This window comes from Miscanthus floridulus, chromosome 18 (genome assembly GCF_019320115.1).
Source record: "Miscanthus floridulus cultivar M001 chromosome 18, ASM1932011v1, whole genome shotgun sequence".
Lineage (NCBI taxonomy): Eukaryota > Viridiplantae > Streptophyta > Magnoliopsida > Poales > Poaceae > Miscanthus > Miscanthus floridulus.
Window position 1 is genome coordinate 106963931 of NC_089597.1, and position 24208 is coordinate 106988138.

Genomic DNA, 24208 nt, shown 5'->3' on the forward strand with positions numbered 1-24208 from the left:
AGTATTTGAAAGAGATGAGGTTTTCAACATGCTTGGTTCATATAGGCTTTTGACAATAAGAACGAAAGAGATAGGTAAGCTTATACGACCCAAGCCAACATGATGTACTCAATAGATAAGAAATATGCATGACTACAAGTAATAAAGCTCATTTGCAACGAAGTATAACGCGGAAGCAAAACAAATGAGCATAACCAAATGACATGACATATAAATACTTCAAGTAGAGAGCACACATGTCACATATCACACAAAAATCACATCACGACATAAAAGTAAACATGAATGCATAATAGTGTATCACACATAAGAAAATCAACTATAATAGATAAGCTCCCCCTAAATGTATCACTCCCCTTATGTCTAACATACTCGATCCCTCTCCCCCTTTGGCGTCAAACATCAAAACCTAAAGGTCGGTCGGCGGGGCTGTAGCGGATGAGTCAGGCACTGAGGCACGATGAGCGATCTGAAACTATGTGCCATCATCATCTGATCCTGAGCTCTGAGCAGTCTGACCCTCTGTAGCTAGTAGCGATGCTGAAGCGGTCTGGGTCGTATCTGGTACTGGTGCGGCCTAAGACTCTGTAGGTATGATTGTGGCAGGCGGCTCTGATGATGCAACTAAAGAGGGGAGCGTCTCTGTTGTCCCAGTAATAGGAGCAATTGTGGAAGGACCGGGGACATGTAGATATGTTGGAGTAGGCTGCCCTATCAACTCACTGAAAGTAGCACCAAGGCTCCTAGATACTAAGGTATCTAGCACAAATAGCGAGGAAGTCTAAGCCGGTGTGAAACCCATCTGGAGAGGTGTGAACTATGGGGCTGGCACTGGCGAGGCAAACCACTAGGACACCTATTCTGTAGGTGAAGGAAACTATGTCGCTGGCAGTCCCTGACTCTGAAGCCCACTGGGCTGTAAAGCTAGAGTCTGTGAAGTGGTGGCAGGCTAACCAATCTAGGGTGAAGGCTGTGGCATGGAGCTCTAATAGCAGTAACAACATGCTGCATGAATCCAAGTAACTGCTGCTACATAAGAAGTTGCTGCTGCTGCATGGCCTACTGCTGCTGTTGTATAGCCTGCTGCTATCGCTGAAACTCATCCTGTCTGGCCTGAACCTGTGCTAGAGTAGCTGCTATCTCCTAGGCCTGGCGAGCCTGATCCTACCTCATCCGCTCAAGGATAGCAAGTAGAGCGAGGTCTGTCTGCGGTGCAGGTGGAGCTGAACTGGAGCTGCCGGCCTCATGGTCATGTCATCGAGGAGGCATCTGAGGGATATCCTGGTAGTCATCATCTGAACTATCGCTGGGGTCACTCTCTACCATACCCTCCTGCTAAGCATCTAACTGCTCCTCCTCTATAGCTGCAATGCCTCTGATAATCTCATCCTACTGGGCTACAGACTCTGGCACCTCTAGGCGACGGCATGGCTGGCTAGGTGCACTTGGCCTACTGTGACAGAGCATCTGGGTAAAGTTATATGCAGGGAACTCCGTAGTAGCACTAGAATACTCTGCCAACATCTCTAGAGGCCTCATTGTAATAGCCCTGTGAATCAGAAATGTAATCCAGTGAGCATAAGGCAGCTGTCTATGTCCTCTGAATCCCTCTGCAAGGGTATCCTCCATCTCAGAAAGGATGACATCCCATATATCAAAGATAGTCTGTTGCATCAGGGTGTTTAGTAACATAATTGAATACGAGTCAAGCACTTGTGATATCCCATCCTCGGTAGCAGGGTCCTCCTCATGATAGCATCTAGTAGTCTGGCTGTAGGAGTAAGATCCCTGGGTGTCCTGCTCGACCCCTTGCCGAATGGCTCTATGAAGCAAGGGCAAGCCAGATATGAGGAGGCACAAGACCGTCGTGAGGACATGTAGGGGGCTCTATATGTCCATAGCAAACCTCATGTATACAGATGGGTGAATCCTGTAGCCTGAGTGTCTCCCTAACCCTGAAGCTCATCAGCCTATAATCTCGGCCTCTGAATGCAAAGTGAATGAACCTATGAGCTAGGTCAATCCACAGTGTAGCATAGAACTCGTGGACCCTAGATGGGAGAAATCTACCTGTCCATCCAAGTAGATCTGTCAGCCCTAGCAGGTAAGAAAGGTGAGGACGTATCTGCTCTCCTGCTGCTGCTACTATGGCCTCAATAGAACAGACCCTCTAAGACCTAAATGCAACCCCACTGTTAAGATATGCATTATAAAAATCCTCCTGCAGTGGTGTGTAGAACCCCTCCAAAGCATGCTCATCCCTCCTAGGCAGGAACCAATCCTCAAACTACACAAATCTGAGCTGCTGCACCTGTTTGGCCATGGTGGCCCTCAAATCCAGATGAGTCACTGGAGGTGGACCCTATGGTATGGGAGGCGGACGAGAACCCCTCCGCTATGTCTCTACCCTCGGTGTCACCTAGGTACGGGTACGACTAGAGCGATGAAGCTATGGTGCTGGCTCTATCTCCTCTGCCTACTTTGTCTCCTCGGTCTGCTCTACCTGCTGCTGTGGCCCCATAGGCTGAGTGTCCTCCAAAGCAACACGCCGTCCCTCAAGCATGACAGTCCTAGTTGGACTACCATGACGATGCTCAACCTGCTCTATAGCTGCTCTTTGTGTAGGTGAAAGCTGATCTGCAATCTGGACTCCACTCCTAGCACCTCCTCTCTCTACACGCTCTGCGGCGGCTGCAACTTCGGCTGCTCTCGTTGTATCTGCATCTGCATACTTCCGCTTCTTCGACGTGATCTTCTTCGTCCCCTTGCCTTTCACATCAGTAGGCAAGCGAGGCGGAGGCCTCGGATCCTCATCACCTGGACAACCTCCGGTGTTCTTGGCACGTGCCATCTGAAGCGATCTGCTGCCTTAGACAAGAACCAACTGTCACTGACACTTTCGAGGCTTGGCCTCGATCCGTACTCACTAGCTTGGCCCTGAGTTGACTGACAACTGCTAATGGGACCTCAACAATACTGACTCACTGCACGTTAGAATAGATCAGATTTATGAATAATTTCAATACACATCTAGAGATATGAAACCCTGAGAAAGCAAGCACTAGATATGGAATTGAAAACAAGGGCTTGCTACCTGATGAACTAGCGAAACGATGAGAAGAGGAACGAATCGGGGAACCACCAGGATGGCAATTAGGGTTAGGGTTTCGGCGAGGCAATGTGGCATGATGACTGGGGCTAATCGCTGACATGGTGGTGGATCACGATGAGGCAGAGGTGCTATGGCACGGTAGTGGAGGACAACGGCGGCACTGGTGGCACTAGGGCAATGGAGCGCGGTGCTGGCCCAGCGGCGGCGCTGGAGCAGGTCACGGTGGTACGGGAGGCAGCAAGGCGCGTGGTGCAGGGCACGACGATGCTGGAGCTAGGCACAAGCACGGGCGTTACGAGGGCATGACGCGGCGCAGAGCAGGTGTGCGGGGCGAGCAGCAGCACGTAGGCGCGGGGAGGTGCGGCTGTGCGGCGGTGCGGATGCATGAGCAGGGCGCCTCGGCGACCAACATGACGGCGCTGGAGGCGGCGGCTCGGGCAATGCAGCGCGACTAGGGCATAGGAGCATGGTGAGCTCGAGCGGTGGATGTAGGATATGTCAACCGGCAGCCCAATTTTATGGTGGCTCACCCGTGATTGAAATGGAAACAGAGAAGAGTTTTAGATCCGCACGATTTCTACTAACCGGATGCTCCGGTGGCAACGACCGAACGTTGTCACCCAAAGTTCGGTCGACTCCAGAGAGGTCCAAATCCTCTAAAGTCGCAACCGGACACGTCCGATCACCACTAACCGGACATAGCTAGAGTCCGGTCGATCGTGACTTCGTCTTCTTCGCTTGACCGGACGTAGGATCACCTTCTGACCGGACCTAGGGAGAACACTGTTCCAGCGTTCGGTCACTCCTCGTAGCATGGTTCACCTCCTATGAACTGACCGGACATAGGGGAGCAGAGTCCGGTCCAACATCTGGTCACTCTTTTTCAGTAAATCTTCAAAGTCCATCGCGCTGCCTGTTCCCAATCATGTCCCAACTTCAATAAGATCCAAATAAACACCAATTGAGACTGATGTGAGTAACCTCTCTCAAACCCTCAAAATTTTCAAAGTATTTTGCCTTAGGCAATAATTCTTTTTAAGAAAATAGGTAATAAAAGGGTGATTGAAGAGAAATGACAAAACAACATTTATGCATATGCAATGCAATACTTGAAAGTAATTCTAGTTGCTTGTCAAGTTTAATCCAAGGTTAAGCTTCTTCACACGTTTTTTGGCAGTTATCTTAACCATGTTAGACAAGCCCTAAGTGCATTACCATAAAGTAAACATGTTGTATATTACAATGCAATGCAAGGGACAACACAGGCTCATTTTGTAGTGAAGTTGCTAAAATCAAGCACATTGAGCTCATTCCTCAACCGACAAAATGTTGCCTCATCTAGTGGTTTAGTGAAGATATCCTCCAATTGATCCTCAGTCCTTACACCTTCTAATGATATATCATTCTTAGCAACATGATCTCTAAGATAGTGATGTCAGATATCTATGTGCTTGGTGCAAGAGTATTGAACCAGATTATTAGCAAGTTTTACCGCACTCTCATTGTCACACAAAAGAGGTACCTTTTCTAGAACTACACCATAGTCTAGCAAAGTTTGTTTCATATAAAGTATTTGTGCACAACAAGCACCCGTGATAATGTATTCTGCTTCGGCGGTGGACAAAGCCACACTATTTTGCTTCTTGGAGGACCAAGACACAAGTGATCTACCAAGCAATTGGCACCCTCTGGATGTGCTTTTTATATTAACTTTGCAACCGGCATAATCCAAATCGGAATAGCTAACTAATTCAAATATAACTCATTTGGGATACCAAAGGCCAATGCGTGGTGTGCTTAAGATACCTAAGGATTCTTTTAACAGCAATCAAATGAACTTCCTTAGGATTAGCTTGAAATCTAGCACACATACACACACTAAATATGATGTCGGGCCTAGATGCGGTTAAATATGATAAGCTACCAATCATAGAGCGGTAGAGAGTTTGATCAACCGTGTTACCTCCCTCATCTAGGTCGAGATGTCCATTAGTTGACATTGGTGTCTTGATTGACTTACATTCATCTATTTTGAACCTCTTGAGAAAGTCCTTGGTGTATTTCTCTTGAGAGATGAAAATCCTTTCTCTCATTTGCTTGACTTGAAAACCAAGAAAGAATGTAAGCTCTCCAATCACAGACATCTCGAACTTCTTCGACATCAATTCACCAAACTCTTTATAAGAATCTTCATTTGATAATCCAAATATGATATCATCAACATACACTTGACAAATGAAGATATGTCCATCAAGCTTCTTGGTGAATAGTGTGGTATCGACCTTCCCAATGATGAAGCCCTTCTCAATGAGGAAGTCCTAAAGGCGCTCATACTAAGCTCTTGGGGCTTGTTTAAGCCCATATAACGCCTTGGACAACCTATAAACATGATTAGGATATCTAGGGTCTTCAAACCCGAGAGGTTGATCAACATAGACTAGTTCATTTATAAAGCCATTTAAAAAAGCATTTTTCACATCCATTTGATATAGTTTTATTTCATAATGTGATGCATATGCAAGGAGGATACGAATGGCTTCTAGTCTTGCAACCGGTGCAAAGGTCTCTCTAAAATCCAAACCTTCAACTTGAGAGAACCCCTTTGCAACTAGTTTTGTCTTGTTCCTCACAACAACGCCTTGATCATCTTGCTTGTTGCGGAACACCCACTTTGTTTTAATGACTCTTGCACCTTGTGGTTGCTCTTCAAGAGTCCACACTTCATTACGGGTGAAGTTGTTCAACTCTTCATGCATGGCGTTTATCCAATCTGGATCTTGAAGAGTTTCTTCTACCTTAGTAGGCTCAAAGCAAGAGACAAAAGAGTGATGTTCAATAAACGAGGCAAGCTTTTAAGAGCGAGTCATTACTCCCTTTGATGGACTCCCTGTGATGAGATCTTGTGGATGAGCTTATAGTAGAGGTGAATTTCTTCTATCAACCACTTGAGGGGGAGGTTGTGGAGCATCAACATCTTTGTGCTTGTACCACCATTTGCTCATGGGAGACATGAGTGTCTTCATTTTCTACTCTCCCATCTTTATCACCATCTTGTGGCACATTTGATGAAGAAGGTGGATTAATCACTTGTACATCATCTTCATCATCTTGTGACTTGATGTCTCCAACTAGAATATTCTTCATGGCTTTCCTCAATGGTTCATCACCTACATCATCAAGATTCTCATGTGCTCCTTAGGAGCCATTAGATTCATTAAATTCCACATCATATGTTTCTTCAACCAAGCCGGTGGCATGATTAAATACTCTATATGCTTTGGAATTTAATGAGTAACCAACAAGAAAACTAATATCACAACGTCTTTGAAACTTCCCTAGGTGTTGCCGCTTCTTGTAGATGTAGCATTTGCAACCAAACACCCTAAAGAAGGAGACGTCCGGCTTCTTCCCATTGAGCAACTCATAAGGTGTCTTGCCAAGGAACTTTTGAAGGAATAGGCGGTTGGATGCATAGCATGCGGTGTTGATAGCTTCCATCCATAGAGCTTCAGGAGTGTTGTACTCATCAAGCATTGTTCTTGCTAGTGTGATCAATGTTTGGTTCTTTCTCTCAACTACACCATTTTGTTGAGGAGTATATGTTGCGGAGACCTCATGCTTGATCCCAACTTCATCACAATAGGCTTCAATATTTGTGTTGTCAAATTCTTTTCCATTGTCGCTTTTAATCTTTTTGAGCTTCATTTCAAACTCATTTTGTGCTCTCTTGGCAAACTTCTTGAAGCATGATGCAACTTTGGATTTGTCATAAAGGAAGAATACCCATGTGTATCTTGAATAGTCATCAACAATCACAAGACAATAAAGATTTCCTCCCAAACTCTTGTATGTTGTTGGTCCAAATAAATCCATGTGAAGGAGCTCTAGCACTCTTGTGGTTGACATGAAAGCTTTTGTAGGATGAGTATTTGCAACTTGTTTGTCGGCTTGACATGCACTACAAAGCTTGTCCTTCTCAAACTTCACATCCTTCAACCCTCTCACCAAATCATTCTTCATTAGCTTCTTAAGTGAGCTCATCCCAACATGAGCAAGTCTTCTATGCCATAGCCACCCAAATGTTGTTTTGGTGAATAGGCAAGTCTTCAAATTAGCATCTTCGGAGGTGAAATCCACTAGATATAGGTTGTTGTATCTAAATCCTTTGAATATCACTTGATCATTATTCTTCTTAGATACAACAACTTCCTTCTCGGTAAACAAGCATTGGAAGCCAAGATCACACAATTGTCCAACGGATAGCAAGTTGAAGCTCAATGAAGCAACATATAGCACATTTGAGATTGAATGATCATTTGATATTGCCACTTTGCCCAATCCTTTAACTTTGCCTTGAATTATTTCCAAATGTGATTCTTTCTTGTCCATCTACTTCTTCATCTAGTGAGGTGAACATACGAGGATCACCGGTTATATGTTGTGTGCAACCACTATTAATTACCCAATGTGTTCCACTGGTCTTATAGTTCACCTACACACAAGAGATCAAGCTTTAGGAACCCAAACTTGTTGAGGGCCCTTCACCTTCTCAACAAGTGACTTTGCTACCCATATTTTCTTAAGCCTATTCTTTATGTGAGGTCCTAAGAATATAACTTTCATCTTTCCACTAGAGTCCTTTCTAAGCATGTAATGAGCATTGAAAGCAAAGAGTCTAGCATGCTTGGGCAAGGGTTTTGGTGGTGGAGTTTGACACTCATGGGCTAAGTGGCCTTCTTGTCCACACTCAAAACATCTCTTTGGCTTTGGCTTTGACTTTGACTTGTGTTGTTGGTGTTGAGCTTGAGCCTTCTTTTCTTAGTTTGCCAAGCACCCAACGCCACTTCTATCCATCTTCATGACGGTGTTCATTAGTAGCTCACTTTGAAGATGCTTGCCTCTTGTGAACTTGCTCAATCTAATCTTGAGGTGCTCTTTCTCCAACTTGAGCTTGTTGTTCTCTTCCTTGAGTGCATCATTATTTTTCTCTTCCTTGAGTTGCTTGTTCTCTTCTTTGAGCTTCTCATTCTCAAGAATCAAGTCACCATCATGATTAAGAGTTTCTAGCACAATGGTGTTGGTGGTTGATAGCTTCTCAAGATCTTTCTTTAGCTTCTCATTCTCATTCTTGATCTTGATATACTCATCATAGTCATTGGACTCAACCACTTGCTTGCCTTTGCCACTAGATCCTTGCTTAATGCTCTAAACAATTAAGCCATCACATGATGTAGCTATATCAATCTTAACAACATCATTAGTAGCATCATGTGGCTCATTGGAAAAAAATTCTTGAGTAATGACAAGATTCTCATGATTTATCTTGAGAGTTGTATATTCTTCTTTTAGTATATTGTGGCTAGTGCTGAGCTCTTTATGCATCTGCTCAAGTTTATCATATTTATCTTTAAGCTCTTTCTTAGAAGATTTGAGCTCCTTGAGTTTGGATGACATAGCTTCATTTGCTTCTCTAAGTTCAACACTAGCCTTTTCGGCTATATCATATTTAGCTAAAAGAGAATCATTCATAGCTTCTAGCTTATTATTCTTAGCTCTAGTTATTCTAATGATCCTAGTATATTGATTTAGCAATTTAACAAGATCATCATATGAAGGTGTTTTATATTCATCATCATCACTATCACTATCACTATCATCGTCATTAGCACGTTCATCACCACTACTATCATCATTATTTGATACCTTTCGTTCACCTTTGGCCATAAGGCATAGGTGTGTAGAGAATGATGACAGTGGTGTCGGTGAAGATGATGAAGAGTCAATCACAATGGTGGCCACCTTCTCATTATCACTATCATCATCGTATGAGCAACTTGATGAATCAATGTCTATGAGCCAATCACCGACGATGTATGCCTTGCCATTCTTCTTTTTCTTGTGGAAGTCCTTCTTCTTTCCATCCTTCTTCTTGTATGGCTTGTTTTTCTTCTTCTCATCTTCTTCTTCATTACTTGAATTATCTTTCTTGCCCTTGTACTTGTTCTTGTACTTATCTTTCTTGGGCTTGGTGCATTGATGTGCTAGATGACCAAGTTCTCTATAATTGTAGCAATCCATCTCAGAGATTGGCTTCCTTCTTGTGCTAATGAAGAACTTATTTTTCTTGCCATCGAACTTGATGCCACTCTTGTTGAGCTTCTTTATCATCTTGGTGGTTCTTCTCACCATGAGAGCAAGACATGCGTCATCAACTTCATCATCACTTGAGCTCTCATACTCAATTCTTGCTTTGCCCTTCTCTTGGCTAGCCTTGAATGCTAAGTCTTTGTCTTTCTTTTTGGTAGAGGATGAGCCATCTTGTGGTGTGATGTGCATGTACATCTCATGAGCATTGATTTTTCCCAAGATTTGAGTCGGTGTAGCGGTGGAAAGATCACCTCGATGGAGCATGGTCACAATATGCCCATATTTATCAATGGGGAGGACACTCAAGATTTTTCTCACAACATCGGATGGTTGCATTTGAGTATGTCCAAGCCCATTGACTTCCTCTACAAGAACATTAAAGCGTGAGTACATTTCATTAGCACTCTCTTTAGGAAGCATCTCAAAAGAATTAAGCTTTTTCATAACAAGATGATAGTGTTCCTCACGCTCGCTCTTAGTTCTCTCGTGGAGCGCACAAATGTTCGACCATAGAGCATGGGCATCCTTGTGGTTCCTCACCCAGTTAAACACATCATTGCAAAGGCCTCTAAAGATGGTGTTTCGAGCCTTTGCATTCCATTTCTCATAGTTCACTTCATTGCCTTGAAGGTGCGTGGGATCCCGAGGTTTTGGGAATCCTTATGAGGTGGCTCTAAGTATTCCAACATCTAGAGCTTCTAAATACGCCTCCATGTAGATTTTCCAATAAGGAAAATCATCATCCTCAAAGATAGGAGGAGGTCCATCCCCGTGAGACATCTTTCTCTAGGCGGTTAAGCCTAAATATGTGAGCACAAGGCTCTGATACCAATTGAAAGGATCAAGATGACCAAGAGGGGGGTGAATTAGGATAATTCTAAAATTCTTTGCAATAATTAAACCCTACGGTTAGCCCACTTCACCCCTTGTGCCTAAAAAGTGTTTCTATTGTTCTACTATATAAAAGTTTAGCAACCTATGTTCAAATCCTACTCTAGCATGGCAATTCTATGAATGTAAAGACAAGAATTGAATTGCTCAAAGTAAATGCTTAAAGTAAAGGGAGAAGGAGGAACACGACGATGTTTTGTTGAGATATCAAAGAGTCGCCACTCCCCACGAGTCCTCGTTGGAGCACCTGTGCAAGGGTGTAGCTCCCCCTTGATCCACGCAAGGATCAAGTGCTCTCTACGGGTTGATTCTTTGACACTCCATTGCGGTGAATCACCCACAACCGCTCACAACTTGAGTTGGGTCATCCACAAGCTCCACCGGATGATCACCAAGCTCCCAATCACCACCAAGCCGTCTAGGTGATGGTGATCACCAAGAGTAATAAGAACGAAATCTCACTTGACCATGACAAGCCTAATGAGAAGGGTGGATGCACACTTTGCTACTCTTGCTTTCACTAATGAGGTCTCACTCTTGGATTCTCAAATCTCAATCACCTCACTAGGACCTTGCTCTTCTTGGCACTCTCAAGGGTGTTTCTCAGCTGTTGGAATGAGCAAAAGTCATCCCTTGAGTGAATAGAGAAAGTATTTATAACTCCTCATTCAAAATGAACCGTTATGTGCCTCTACGGGGTGACCGGACGCTCCAGTCAAGGTGACCTGACGCTCCGGTCAGTTCACCCATCTCTATGCAGTTTAAGTTGTGATCAAACACTGGCCAGTGTTCGGTCAGCACTGACCGGACGCGTTTGGTCACAAAAACTGCCCTCTGGAACCTAACTAATGTTGATCGGATTCTGGCACCCAGCGTCCGGTCAGTAGCTGGAACCTAACCAGCGTCCAGTCAGCACTGACCAAACGCGTCCGATCAGGATTTTCCCACTCTGGACCCTTACTAGAGTCGACCGAACGTTGGCACACAGCGTCTGGTCACTCACCTCTCAGCGTCCGGTCGCGTCCAGACGACTTCACCTTGATGAAATAAACTGACCGGACTCTACGCCAGCGTTCGGTCACACCGGAACCAGCGTTCGGTCAATATTTGACCCTCCATTCACTTCCAACTCGCAATCATATGTGAATGAAGTTTGCTCCAATTGATCTAAGGGCTTTTTAGAAGCTACCTAGTGCTAGATTTGACATGTGTGCACCACACCTAACCCACTAGACTCACCTAGGCCAAGCTACCCGTCCATACCCCCCTTAATAGTATGGCCAAAGGAAAAACAAAGTCCTAAACTACTCTAAGTGTCTCTTCAACACCAAACGACACTTAGAACTAGTCCATCCTCAACCTTGTCGTCCATCCTTTGAAAACCGAAACGATTTCTATCGTAGGGGCATGACAACCATGATTGCCCAATCAATTGCCATTACCATGACCTAACTTAATTGCATCTGCAAAACACACGTTAGTCACAGTAATCTCGTATTGTCATTAATCACCGAAACCTAACTAGGGGCCTAGATGCTTTCAATAGTCATCTCCAAAAGACTTTGTAGTCCACTGTCTCTTACTTTTTCTAGTGACTATAGTGTCATCCTCCTTAGGATTTTGCATATAGGGTTCCTCAATTTGTTAATCCAGAGTAAAATTTTCATGCTCATGGGAAATTATAAATTCATGACCAGTCGTGCTAGGTATATTTTCATGGGAAATTCATTCTCAAAAAATGTAGTGTCTCTAGATTCCACGATTGTATCAACAGCCATCTTAGGAACACTAGAATTTATAATTAAAAATCTATAACCCACGCTATGAATAGCATAACCAAGAAAAACACAATCAACGGTCTTTGGTCCAAGCTTTTGCTTTTTGTTTATTGACACATTCACCTTTGCCAAACAACCCCAAGTTCAGAGGTAAGAGAGATTTAATCTCTTCTTCTCCCATTCATCGAATGGTGTAATTTTTTTGTTCTTTGTGGGCACACTATTCAGGACATGACACGCTATCAATATAGCCTCACCCCACCATTCCTTAGATAGTCCTGTAGTCTCTAACATGGCATTAACCAAATCAGTTAGAGTGCGGTTCTTTCTCTCTACAATCCTATTGGACTGTGGTGAGTATGGTGGCATCCTCTCATAAATAATTCCATGCACCGAGCAAAACTCAGAAAATTCATTTAAGAAATATTCTCCCTCGCGATCGGACCGCAAGCGCTTGATTCTCTTCTCAAGTTGATTTTCTACCTCAGCTTTATAGACTTTAAAATAATGCAACGCTTCATCTTTAGTTTTCAATAAATACACGTAGCAAAATCTAGTACAATCATCTATAAATATCATGAAGTATCGTTTACCATCTTTCATCTCGCATAAATCAGAATGAACGTGTTCTAATGGTGCCAAGTTCCTCGCCTCGGCAGCCTTGTGAGGCTTGCGCGGTTGCTTCGATTGCACACACACACCTGACACTTAGAATCTTTGACTAAGTTAAATTTTGGGATTAAATTCAGATTTGCAAGCCACGTGAGACAGCCAAAATTAATGTGACAAAGTCGTAAATACCATATATTCGACTCATCCGAAACATTAACATTGTTCACTACTTTATTACACACATCATCAAGCAAAGATAAGCGGAACAAGCCTCCGTAATCATAACCTTTTCCAACAAATGTTCCATGTCTCGACACAACACACTTATTGGACTCAAGCACAATCTTAAAGCCATCGCGACACATTTGAGAGCCACTAACAAGATTCTTCTTGATGGAGGGGACATGCTGCACGTTCTTTAATAGCACCGTCTTTCCCGAAGTAAACTTCAAAATGACCGTACCAGCACCAAGAACATGCGCATGCGAACCGTTTCCCATCAATAAGGCTCCAGTCTTGCTAGCCTAATAGGAAGTAAATAAAGAAACATCAGCACACACATGAATATTAGCACCGCTATCCATCCACCACTCAGGTGAAAGACAAACTGAAAGAACAAAAGGTAAAGAATTACCATACCCAAATGTTCCTCCTCCAGTCTCGCTAATTACCACGTTTGCTGATTTCTTTTCTTGCTTATATTTGCGGTCTGGGCACGCATTTGCCCAATGCTCATCACTCCCGCAAACAAAGCAACCTCCACCTTTCTTGTTGTCGTTCTTCTTAAACTGAGCAGTTTGCTTAGGCTTTGTATTGTTGTTCTCTTGCATGTTCTTCTTCTTTTTATTACGGAATACAAATGAGTTTTTCTTCTGCACCATATTAGCAGCATGAAAGGACCTAGAATGCCGCCTAGAGGGGGGGTGAATAGGTGTTTCTAAAAATTAACACCTTTAAATACGGAAACAATTAGAAAAGGATGGAAACTCCAAATTAAGAATAATACCACCCCTCACAAGTTAGCCACAGAGTAAACAAGGTATAAAGAATATATCTAGAAGCTACAACCCTGCAACACAAAGTTAGAACAGAGAATAAATATTTTCAGTACTGAGCTCTAATACCGGACGTGTCCGGTATACACGATTTCTGCAGATCAGCCCCGAACTTGCTCCTTTCGATTTCTATCTTCAAACCAAACTGCAGGCACCTACTAGAGATGACAATATACACAGAGCACCTACACAAAGAGCTGGAGCAACACAAATATCAAATGAAATGCGAATTGAGACACGATATTTGTTTTACCGAAGTTCAGACTCGTTTGAGTCCTACTCTCCATTGAGGGGGCTGCGGGCGACCCAGCGAAGGTCAGCCCTAGAGGGTACCACGAAGGTCACTCTAGCTAGAGTCTTTTCTAACTCCTTTTCCTCTTTCCACTAGTTGATTCTGAGGCGGCGGAATCGACCGTTATAAACTTTCCAAGGCACACCACAATCTCTCGGGTGCTCTCCGGCGACGCCTAACCGTCTAGGACCGAAGAGTCCAAGAGTAACAAATGCGAATCACGAGATTGACAATATGCACAAGTGCTCAAGTGGTTGGATTGCTCTCTTTTTTTGAATTTCACTCAACCCACAATTTGATTTGGCAAATTTGATCAAACACTCACTAAGAGAGGGTTGGGAGAGTTGGCAAAGCTCAAAAACGTGCTAGAGGATCAGCAGAATCAGCAACCTCCAAAGGTAGAGGCTTGGAGGTATTTATAGCCCCCTTGGGAAAACTAGCCATTTTATAGCCGTTGCCATACCGGACGCATACCAGACACGTCCGGTATGACTTACACTGCGCCAACAGTAACTAAGTTACAGTGTCAATGTGAGGCGTCGGAACTCCCGATGAATGCTGGAACTCCCGACCATCAGAACTCCCGACTCACATCGGAACTCCCGACCCTCAGCATATTTGAAAACTAAGTAACTGAGTTGAAGTATGTGAGGTGTCGGAACTCCCGACTCATGCCGGAACTTCCGACCGTCGGAACTCCCAACTCACGTCGGAACTCTCGACCCTCAAGGCATTTGAAAACTAGCCGTTGGCCTCTGGCCGTCCATACCGGACACGTCCGGTATGACCACCACAATGAACTCTCCAAGTCAGTTAAAGCGCGAGACATCAAAACTCCCGACCATTGCTGGAACTCCCAACCGTCGAAACTTCCAACCTACGTCGGAACTCCCGACGAACCAACTCGAGAACAACAATTTTATCATTGTTGGGCAAATATCGGACACGGCCGGTATTGCCAGACCACCACGAATTCAGTTAGCTCTTTTGTCTCTCAAATACTCAAAACTCACATGGGTTGGCTTGAGCACTTATGAAACATTATCTATCAACATGATGCATCCCTCTTAATACACTACACCACAACACCAAGATTAGCGATGAACGGTCTGACGCTAAAAGCGGCTACAGCGATAGACAATCTAACGCTAAAAAGTTATAGCGACAGACTTCTGTAGACGCTATAAGTCCTATCGCTAAAAATCTTGCTTTAGCGACAGACGGTTCAACGTTAAATATGAATACCTATAGCGACAGACACTAAATCGCTAAATGAGGATTTAACGTTAGATGGTCTCTGAGTTATCTTTAGTGTTAGATCATCCACCGCTAAATATAATTTTTAGCGTTAGATGTCTGACGGTGAAGCGGTGTTGTGGTATAGTGATAGTATGGCATTCCTATTAACTCAAATTTAAAAGTATAACGAATTTAAACCTTTTGAATTGATCTCTTTCAACCGAAGCCGTGTATTCCAATCTTCATCAAGTGAGGGTGCCAACATGTTGATATTGATCTTTTCACTTGAGTATAGCCATCTTGAGCACATGACTTGATTCCATTCATCAAATTTGAGTAATCCCAAATGTATCAAGTCACTTCCATCAAACACTTCAATAATGATTTGATCCTTCACATTAACATGACCATCATAGCTTGATTAGTACATCAACTAAAAACAAGTACTTCATTCTTCACCCTAGCTAGGTTCTTCGGCCGCAAAGCCGTTGCTTGCCCTTCACCCTTGCTTAGTATCTCGAAGCCTTTTCTTGCTATCTTCACCATCTCAAGCCATAAAGTCACATCTTGTGTTGAATCAACCATTCATTTGTATTGTTATCTTTTTCATTTCAATTTAGCAAGCTTCAAATATAAGACCATTCCATATGCAATCCCTCATGTCTCATTAATTAATTCTTCCGAGCTTGCTTTCACATAGAACATGGAAATCCCACAATAAATAAGTCTTTGCATGAATTCCATTTGCATTGTTGTCTTGTGCTTGAACTAGATTGTTTTATACAACAACGCATCATTTTGGCTTTCATTAAGTACCTGTGAGATAACCTATTACCTGTCCACACTTAGCAAATGGGTTAGACCTTTAATCACGTTGTCATTCAATCATCCAAAACCCACTAAAGGGCTAGATGCACTTTCACAGCGGAAGACTTAACTCCTTTTCCACGGTTGTCTTTTGCTCTTGTCCTCTCCTCAATATCAAGAGATCCAATAAGTTCAGCCACGCTAAACTCTTGTCTCTTGTGTTTTAGAGAAGTAGCAAAATCCCTCCAAGAAGGTGGCAGCTTAGCGATTATACCGCCAGCCACAAACTTATCGGACAACAAACATGAAAAATGTTCTAGTTCCTTTGCTAGTGCCTGTATCTCATGAGCCTGTTCCACTACAGAACGGTTTTCAACCATTTTGTAGTCATACAGCTTCTCCATAAGGTACAACTCACTACCAGCATCAGAAACTTCAAACTTTGCTTCAAGAGCATCCTATAATTCTTTGCCTGATGTGCAAGATATGTAGTTTTTCTCATACTTACTATGAAGTGCACTAATCACGGCGCCTCGAAACAGGTTATCGACAGCCAAGAACTTTTGCTCCTCCTCAGGAGTAAATTGTTCAGGCTTCCCCTGTGCGGCGTGATAGCAATTCATAGCAGTCAACACAACACCATCTTGGCACGCCATATCATGAAATTCTTGTCATCAAAATTATTCGGCTTCAAAGTAGCAGCAAAACCACTGACAGAAAATTGCCTAACATTAGGTTTTTGGATTGTTAGATAATTAGACATTTTCATGGTCAATTTAATCTAGAAATAAAACATCAGCAAGTTCATGACGACATATATGTGCATATGTATATCATTAACAAACACAACAACATACAAGTATGACATACTGATCGATATAGTAAGTACGCAAAGTATGGTAATCATAGAGTTAAGAGTGTACCCAGCGGAGGGTCCCATGCCGAGGGCATCGGAGGCTCCATTCACACTAGATATAGTGCGTTTCTTGAAGTCGTGGACCACAGTTGATGCAGGAAGATGTTCGTAGTGCAGTCCCATGATTCGTTAGAAAGGTTACAGGATAGAATGCTCCTAAGAATTGTCAGATGACTGCCCATTCCATACAAACAGATATCATTAACTGTTGTGCCAAAGAAACTAGCAAACTTATTATTGAAGATCTTAGAGATGACTACTTTTCTATACTTGCTGATGAATCTAGTGATGTTTACCAAAAGGAACAGCTAGCTCTTTGCATAAGGTATGTTGACAAAAAGGGAGGGTTACAGAAAGATTCCTTGGTATTGTTCATGTTCAGGATACTACTTCTTCAACACTAAAAGATGCAATAGTGTCTCTTCTTATGGAGCACAAATTGATATTATCTAAATGTCGTGGTCAAGGATATGATGGAGCTAGTAACATGAAGGGGGAAATCAATGGGCTGAAAACAAAAATCATGGACGAATCTCCTTCAGCATACTATATTTATTGCTTTGCGCACCAACTCCAATTGACTCTTGTTACTGTTGCCAAACAAAATGATGATTGTGTCGCATTTTTTGATTGTGTCACAAATATTTTGAATGTTGTTGGGATTTCTTGTAGAAAGCATCACATGCTTAGAGAAGCCCAGGCACAGGAGGTTTTGGAAGCTTTAGAACAGGGTGAAATTGAAACAGAACAAGGTTTAAATCAAGAGATGGGTCTGGGTAGGCCAGGAGATACTCGATGGGGAACTCACTACAAGACTATTTCTCGTATTATTGCTATGTATCCCACACTCCGGAAAGTTCTTGGGAAGATCTCAAAAGATAAATCTCAATCTGAGCGTATAAAAGCTCAAAATTGCTTGACAGAAATTGAGTCATTTGACTTTATATTCATGGCACACTTATTGCTGACCATATTTGGATATACTGATGAATTATGCAAGGCTTTGCAAAAAAGGGATCAAGACATTATTAATGCTATTGAACTTGTTGAGATGACTAAGTTCCATTTGCAAGTGTTGCGAGAGGACAATGAATGGGAAACCTTTCTGAAGGATGTCACATCTTTTTGTGTTAAACATCGAGTCAAGGTTCCTGATATGGATGGTTTTTATGTGCCTGTGGGGAGACCAAAATGTTACTTTGTGAAAGTAAAGAATCTTCATCGGTTCCATGTTGAAATGTTTCTAAGTGTCATTGATATGCAACTCCAAGAGCTCAATAGCAGGTTTGATAATATATCTTGCTTATTATTTTATTATTGTTCAGCTTTTTTGTTTTTTCCTTTCGTAATAATTTATTTTCTCCTTACTGGGGCAGGTTTGATGAAGTTAATACAGAGCTTCTTGTTTGCATGGCTGCTCTAAATCCAACTAATTCATTTGCTGCTTTTGATAAAGATAAACTTATGAAACTTGCAAAGTTTTATCCTCAAGATTTTACAAGTACAAATTTGGTCCAACTTTCTTCGCAGCATAATATGTTTATTGTTGATGTGCGAAACGACACAAGGTTTCAACAAGTGAAGAATCTTAATGAGCTATCTACCAAACTAGTTGAGACAAAGAAGCATGATCGCTTTAAACAGGTTTATTTATTGCTGAAATTGGTCCTCATCCTTCCCGTAGCTACTGCAAGTGTTGAGAGAGTCTTTTCATGAATGAACTATGTGAAGACCAAGCTTCGGAATAAGATGGGTGATCAATACTTAAATGATTGTTTGGTCACATTTATTGAGCGTGACTTTTTTCGACGTGTAAGCAATGAAGATATCATTAAACGCTTTCAAGCCATGGCGGAACGGCGTGTGAAGCTTTAGCTGGAAACTTGTATTAGTATATTAGAATTATGGAAAGTTGAAAACATGTAACTTATCACAACTATTTTATCATCGTTTAGTGATCTAATTATGTCGTGTCCATGTTCGTTGACTATATCGTTTTCGTCCGTACCCCCATGATTGAAATCCTAGATCCGCCACTGCCCACGAACGGTCACCAGGAAGAAGACACCTTGCTGTTCCGCGATCGATCACCAGGAAGAAGACGGGTTCCACGAGCGATCACCAGGAAGAAGACGTCGGACGAGCAGTCGCGAAATCGCTCCCCAAAAACCTAATCGCCGCACACCCTGTGCAAGGTTTGCAGGCGGACGAGGGTTCCAGAGGCACCTACTCTCCTGCTGCTCCGTGCGCGCAGAGGAACAGGATGGGAAAAGCCAAATGGCGGCTGAGATGTGGTCTCTCGGAAGCGAAGGGGAGATTGGACTGACGGAGGACTTCTACTTCTATGCCCAGCGGCGGGGAGGGAGAAAGCCGGCAGAGGAACTCAGGAGACGGAGACACGAAGAGACGGTAACTGCGCAATCAACTCGCCTCCACCATAAAAGAGCGGCCTCGGCCTCGGCCCGGCCCGCGCCCACGGCCCGGCCGGCGGCGGCGCGCGTGCGTATGGCACTCCTGTGTCCTTTTCTCAGCTTCTCAATTAAGATGGATAATTTCCAACCAAATAAGCTGAGTCAACGTTCAGTCAAAATCCCGTACGGTATTAAACCATACAACGCTTAATGTTACGGACCATAAAATTTTATTTGATTTATTAAATATTATATGGGCCAAGCCCATAATATATCCAACATTTGTCAGGGAAAGCTATGAGTACATGTACGCGCGGCCGTGGAGCAGGGTGGTCGACTTTTATGCCGAGCTCGTGCGCGCCGGCGTCGGCGCCGCGGGGCTCGCCAAGCTATTTGGGAAAGATGAGGCAAGAACAAACATTTTGTCATTGCCACCAGCCACCCTATGATAGACAGGTTGTGATTTTTATTACTTTCTCGATAGGGATGAAGGAAGAGAAATGTCGTTTTTTTCTGACAATTATCTATATTATGCCGAATTGTAATGTCGTCCAGTAAATAGATCTCTTTTAAGCAGACTGATGATTGAATCAAGCCATACCAGTATTGCACGAATAAAATTTGAATGCATGGCCTGGTACTCTAGATGTACCTATACTGGAATAGCTAAAGAAGCGCCAGGATTAACTGGGATTTAGATTGTTGTGTAGGCCAGATTTTTCTAGGAAAAAATGTTAGGGTTGGCCTATTATTCACATATTTTGATTCTGAGAAACTCATTTAGATTTTACTTCACAGAAAGATTACACCCTTTATACTGCTGGAGAAAATTATCTAACACCATCAGAAAAATCAACGGCAACTACTTCCTCCAAAGACCGTGGAGGAAGATGGGAGAGAGTAAGCCCTTGTTTAGTTCTATGAATTTGGATTTTGGGGCTACTGTAGCATGTTCGTTTTTATTTGGTAAATAGTGTTCGAACATGGACTAATTAGGCTCAAAACGTTCGTCTCGCAATTTCCCACCAAACTGTGCAATTAGTTTTTCTTTTCGTCTACATTTAATGCTCCATGCACGGGCCACAAACATTCGATGTGACAGGTACTGTAGCAATTTTTTGGAAGTTGGGGTGGAACTAAACAAGGGCTAACATTTAAAGTTGTTATTTCATACCATGGGGGGTCGTTCGATGGCTGACAGAAACAGCCTGGCCTTAATACTGTTCAAGGGTGTTCGATGGCTGGCAGAAACAGCCTGGCCTTAATACTGTTCAAGGGTGTTCGATGGCTGGCAGAAACAGCCTGGCCTTAATACTGTTCAAGGGTAACTTTGTTCAACCTATTACTCTTCACTTCATTCACATGTAGTAATGGAAAACAATCACTGGGTACTGTTTTTTAAACTTCTTATTGATTTGCAGGTTAGTAGAGAAACATCTTGGACAATTTGTTGATGAGCGAAAAGCTAAACAACTTGAAGCAAGATCTTTGCCAATAGAAGGCTGTGCAGTTGTTGCTGGGCGCACTGACAAAGGGGTGACTGCTCTTCAGCAAGTTTGCTCATTTTGTTAGTTAACCTTGAGAATACATATACTGTCACTATCATTGTTGTTTTTCCTAATTTTGTCACATTATTAAATTTATTATGCAGCATATCCAACATCTATGGGTTGACATTTCTTTATTTGTCACTTCCTTTTTTTGGGTTTATTTTTTTAATTAGATACATGGAGAAAGGATGCCAAATCGGGAGATATAAAAGATGCAATAAATGAGGCTGCTCCAGATAAACTAAAACCTTTGCATGTGTCAGAGACTCAGAGGTATATTTTCATCTTTTGCCGAATATACCAATGCACTTAATATTGATGCTGTTAGTGATGCATTCTATCGTGTCATTTAATCATACAACAGTGTTAGAGCAGTTTATTTTTGTTGGTGAAAGTTCTGAGAATGCCAGGACCTCAACCGTAAATGATGCCATGCTCCTGTATTAACTTATGAAACAATTTGCAGGTTGCACGTGAGTTTCATCCTAATTTTGCAGCGAAATGGAGGAGGTACGTGTATATTTTTCCTCTTGATGAGGATGCTAACTTGATCTTAGGGGAAGCACAGTCCTAAAAAATACTAGAGAAATCTGAACACAACGTAAAACCTCAAAGCTTTGATGTGGCTAAGGTTGACGAAATTCTTAAAACACTTGCTGGAAAGACATTATCCTACAAGATGTTTGAACGTGATACGCAAGCTTCACGAAGTGTGTAAGTTTCTTACAATCACAAGTTCATAACATGTGCATTTATAAGTACAAAAATGGGTTCTTACAGATTAATCTCTAGAGTCTTTATTTCCTAACCCTGACATAGATGTTCATCAGAACCGTCTGAAAATTGACAATGTTTTTTTTCTCGAAAGAGAGTTATGTATCCTTATATTAAGAAGAAAAAGGGGCAAGAACCCTTACGACACACACCCACACCCATGTTTATGAGACTGCATTTGTACCCTTTTCAGAAATTGTCTACCGTAGTCATCACTACCTGGCAGTATGCTCCTTTTAGTGAAATGCAAGTCTCTATGTTGGCACTTGTTCTAAAGGTCACTAAAGTCACCACTTCTCTCGATGTTCTATTGTTTTTTTCAGTGGTCCACCTACAGAATGTTTCATGTTCCATTCCCGAGCTGCAGTGGCCAAACTACATTCTGCTAATGAGGTGAGAGCAGATTATTTTGTCTCTAATTGTTGTTTGGAATGCAGTTATCAACTGAAGAGCTATGTAGTGTTTGCTGCTGTGAGTTACTCTACAAATATGTTGCAGTGTAATACTGCTGCGATAAATTTATTTTTTTTGCTGATCCCAGAACAAATGAATATCTGACTAAAGATGGATTGTTAGTTACCACTATCAAATACTTTGATCTAATACTTTCCATACCATCTACATATTTATGGTTTCAACTGAAAATATTATGTTTGATTTTTGTTTCCCCTTTCTGCTCAGGATTATAAAGAAGGTATGATGGTCATGTGTGTTGAGCTAGTTGCGAACAGATTTCTACGCAAGGTAATACAGCAAGCTATGATGTGACCTTCGGCCTACGCTCGATCATCATATGACTACTAGTTCTCACTATATTTCAATGTACAGATGGTCAGGGTTCTTGTCGCCACTGCCATAAGAGAGGCTGCTGCTGGTGCCGGTGACGATGATTTGCTGGAGTTAATGGAAGCCACCGACAGGCGTGCCACTGCACCTCCGGCACCGCCAGAGGGCCTTTGCCTGGTAGATGTTGGTTACGAAGATTTTAGTAAACAGAGGTGCTTCATAGTTGATTAAAGAAAATATTCCTTGTAGGGGTGAGTGTGTGCGTTTGGGTTTTTGTGTCCGTGCCGTTTCTCGGAAAAGGGGGAAAAAAAAGAAAGTTCTAATGTACTTTTTGTTAGAGAGATACAAGATGCATGATTGAACAATTGAAGAATTTGGAGTCCTTGGTTTGCGATCAAATTTTGCCACGCCAAAGATTTGGTAAGAAACAGTCGGGTAAAAAAAAGTTTGCCATTGATTTGACAAGCCAAATGCGAGAGGTTGTGATAGCAAACCAAATAATAGTCAAAATTATGATTTGTCAAATCTTTGGCTTATTTGGAAGCCAACCAAGCAGTCGCTTGGTTACTCCAGGTTGCTGACAAGATACGGTTTAGATTTTGGCCCTATATCTACATGCTTATTTGTTCACTCCGAACATGATCAATTCCACACCATTCTTGTATCCACCCATCGAATTTTTGAAGCTGGCTTATAGGAGAGAGCAGAAAAGTTGGGCCCACGCTGAGGTGAGAATCAAATTGAAACATAGAGGGATGTCTTAAGTGTTCCCACTTAGAGCAAATAGTTGCATAACCTGCTGTGTTTTTTTTTTGTCAGAAGCTCCTTCCGCTGTGTTTTTTTTTTGGTTCTCTCAGTGTTTTCCCACCTGACTAGTATTGTGCTACATGAGCAGTTGTACATTCGGTAAATGGTGTGTGATGCGAACATAGGGCAGTTCTGAAAGGGAATTGCTGGCGCCCTTTCATCTGATGGTACCGAACAAACACACCGTACTCCCACCGTATCGCTGCAGTCTTTCTCCGTTCGCCTCGTCCCACCACACACGCGTACCCACCCCGTCGTTCTGCGCCCACCACTCCTTCCCCCTGACCCCCTCCTCTCTCTCTCTGCACAGGCAGGACCCGGGATGAGGACGAGGACACCCTGTCCACAGGGCCCCAGGCACGCTGCCCCTTCCCCCAGTGAAAGGTCTTAAATGGCTAGAAGGATGGTGAATAGCCTATAAAAATTTCTACAAATACACTAGAGCAAGTGGTTAGCATAGTTGGCCAACGGGCCGGGCCAAGCACGGCCCGTAGGTCGTCGTGCCGGCACGGCACGGGCGTCGTGCCGGGCCTTCGGCCCAAGCATGGCCCTACGGGCCAAAATTCGTGCCGTGCTGGCCCGGGAAGCACGGCCAGAACTGCGGGCCGGGCCAGCCCAAAGTCCGGTGATCTTAAGTCACCTCAAAATTCATTTCATGATTTCATCCAACAGTTAGCACAGATTCATTCATTCAAATTTCAAAATCTCAACTCAAAGGTCAAGAACTTCTAAGTCACAAACTGCAAAAATGATCACAGATTCACAAATTGTCAAACTCATCATAAATTCTTCTCAGATTCTAACTTCTAAGTCAAGAACTAAGCAAACTCTAAAATTCTTCTCATTCTCATCCAACAGACCAACACTCAGCCACAAACTGATCACACACAGTCAAGAACTTAGCAAACTCCAAATGACCAAATCCAAGCCAACAAAACAAAAGTCACCAAGGAGATAAGATAAATGAGCTGTTTGTGCAATGTTGCCTCATTAAAAATCTTTCTAGGTAAAACCCAACCTTGTGAGAAACC

The 24208-nt window shown here is 42.8% G+C and overlaps 1 pseudogene; it reads left to right on the forward strand.

Annotated features, from left to right (window-relative positions):
* The window catches only part of LOC136520520 (uncharacterized), a 30652-nt pseudogene extending 7994 nt beyond the window's left edge, over positions 1-22658 (forward strand).
* The last annotated feature ends 1550 nt before the right edge of the window (positions 22659-24208 follow it).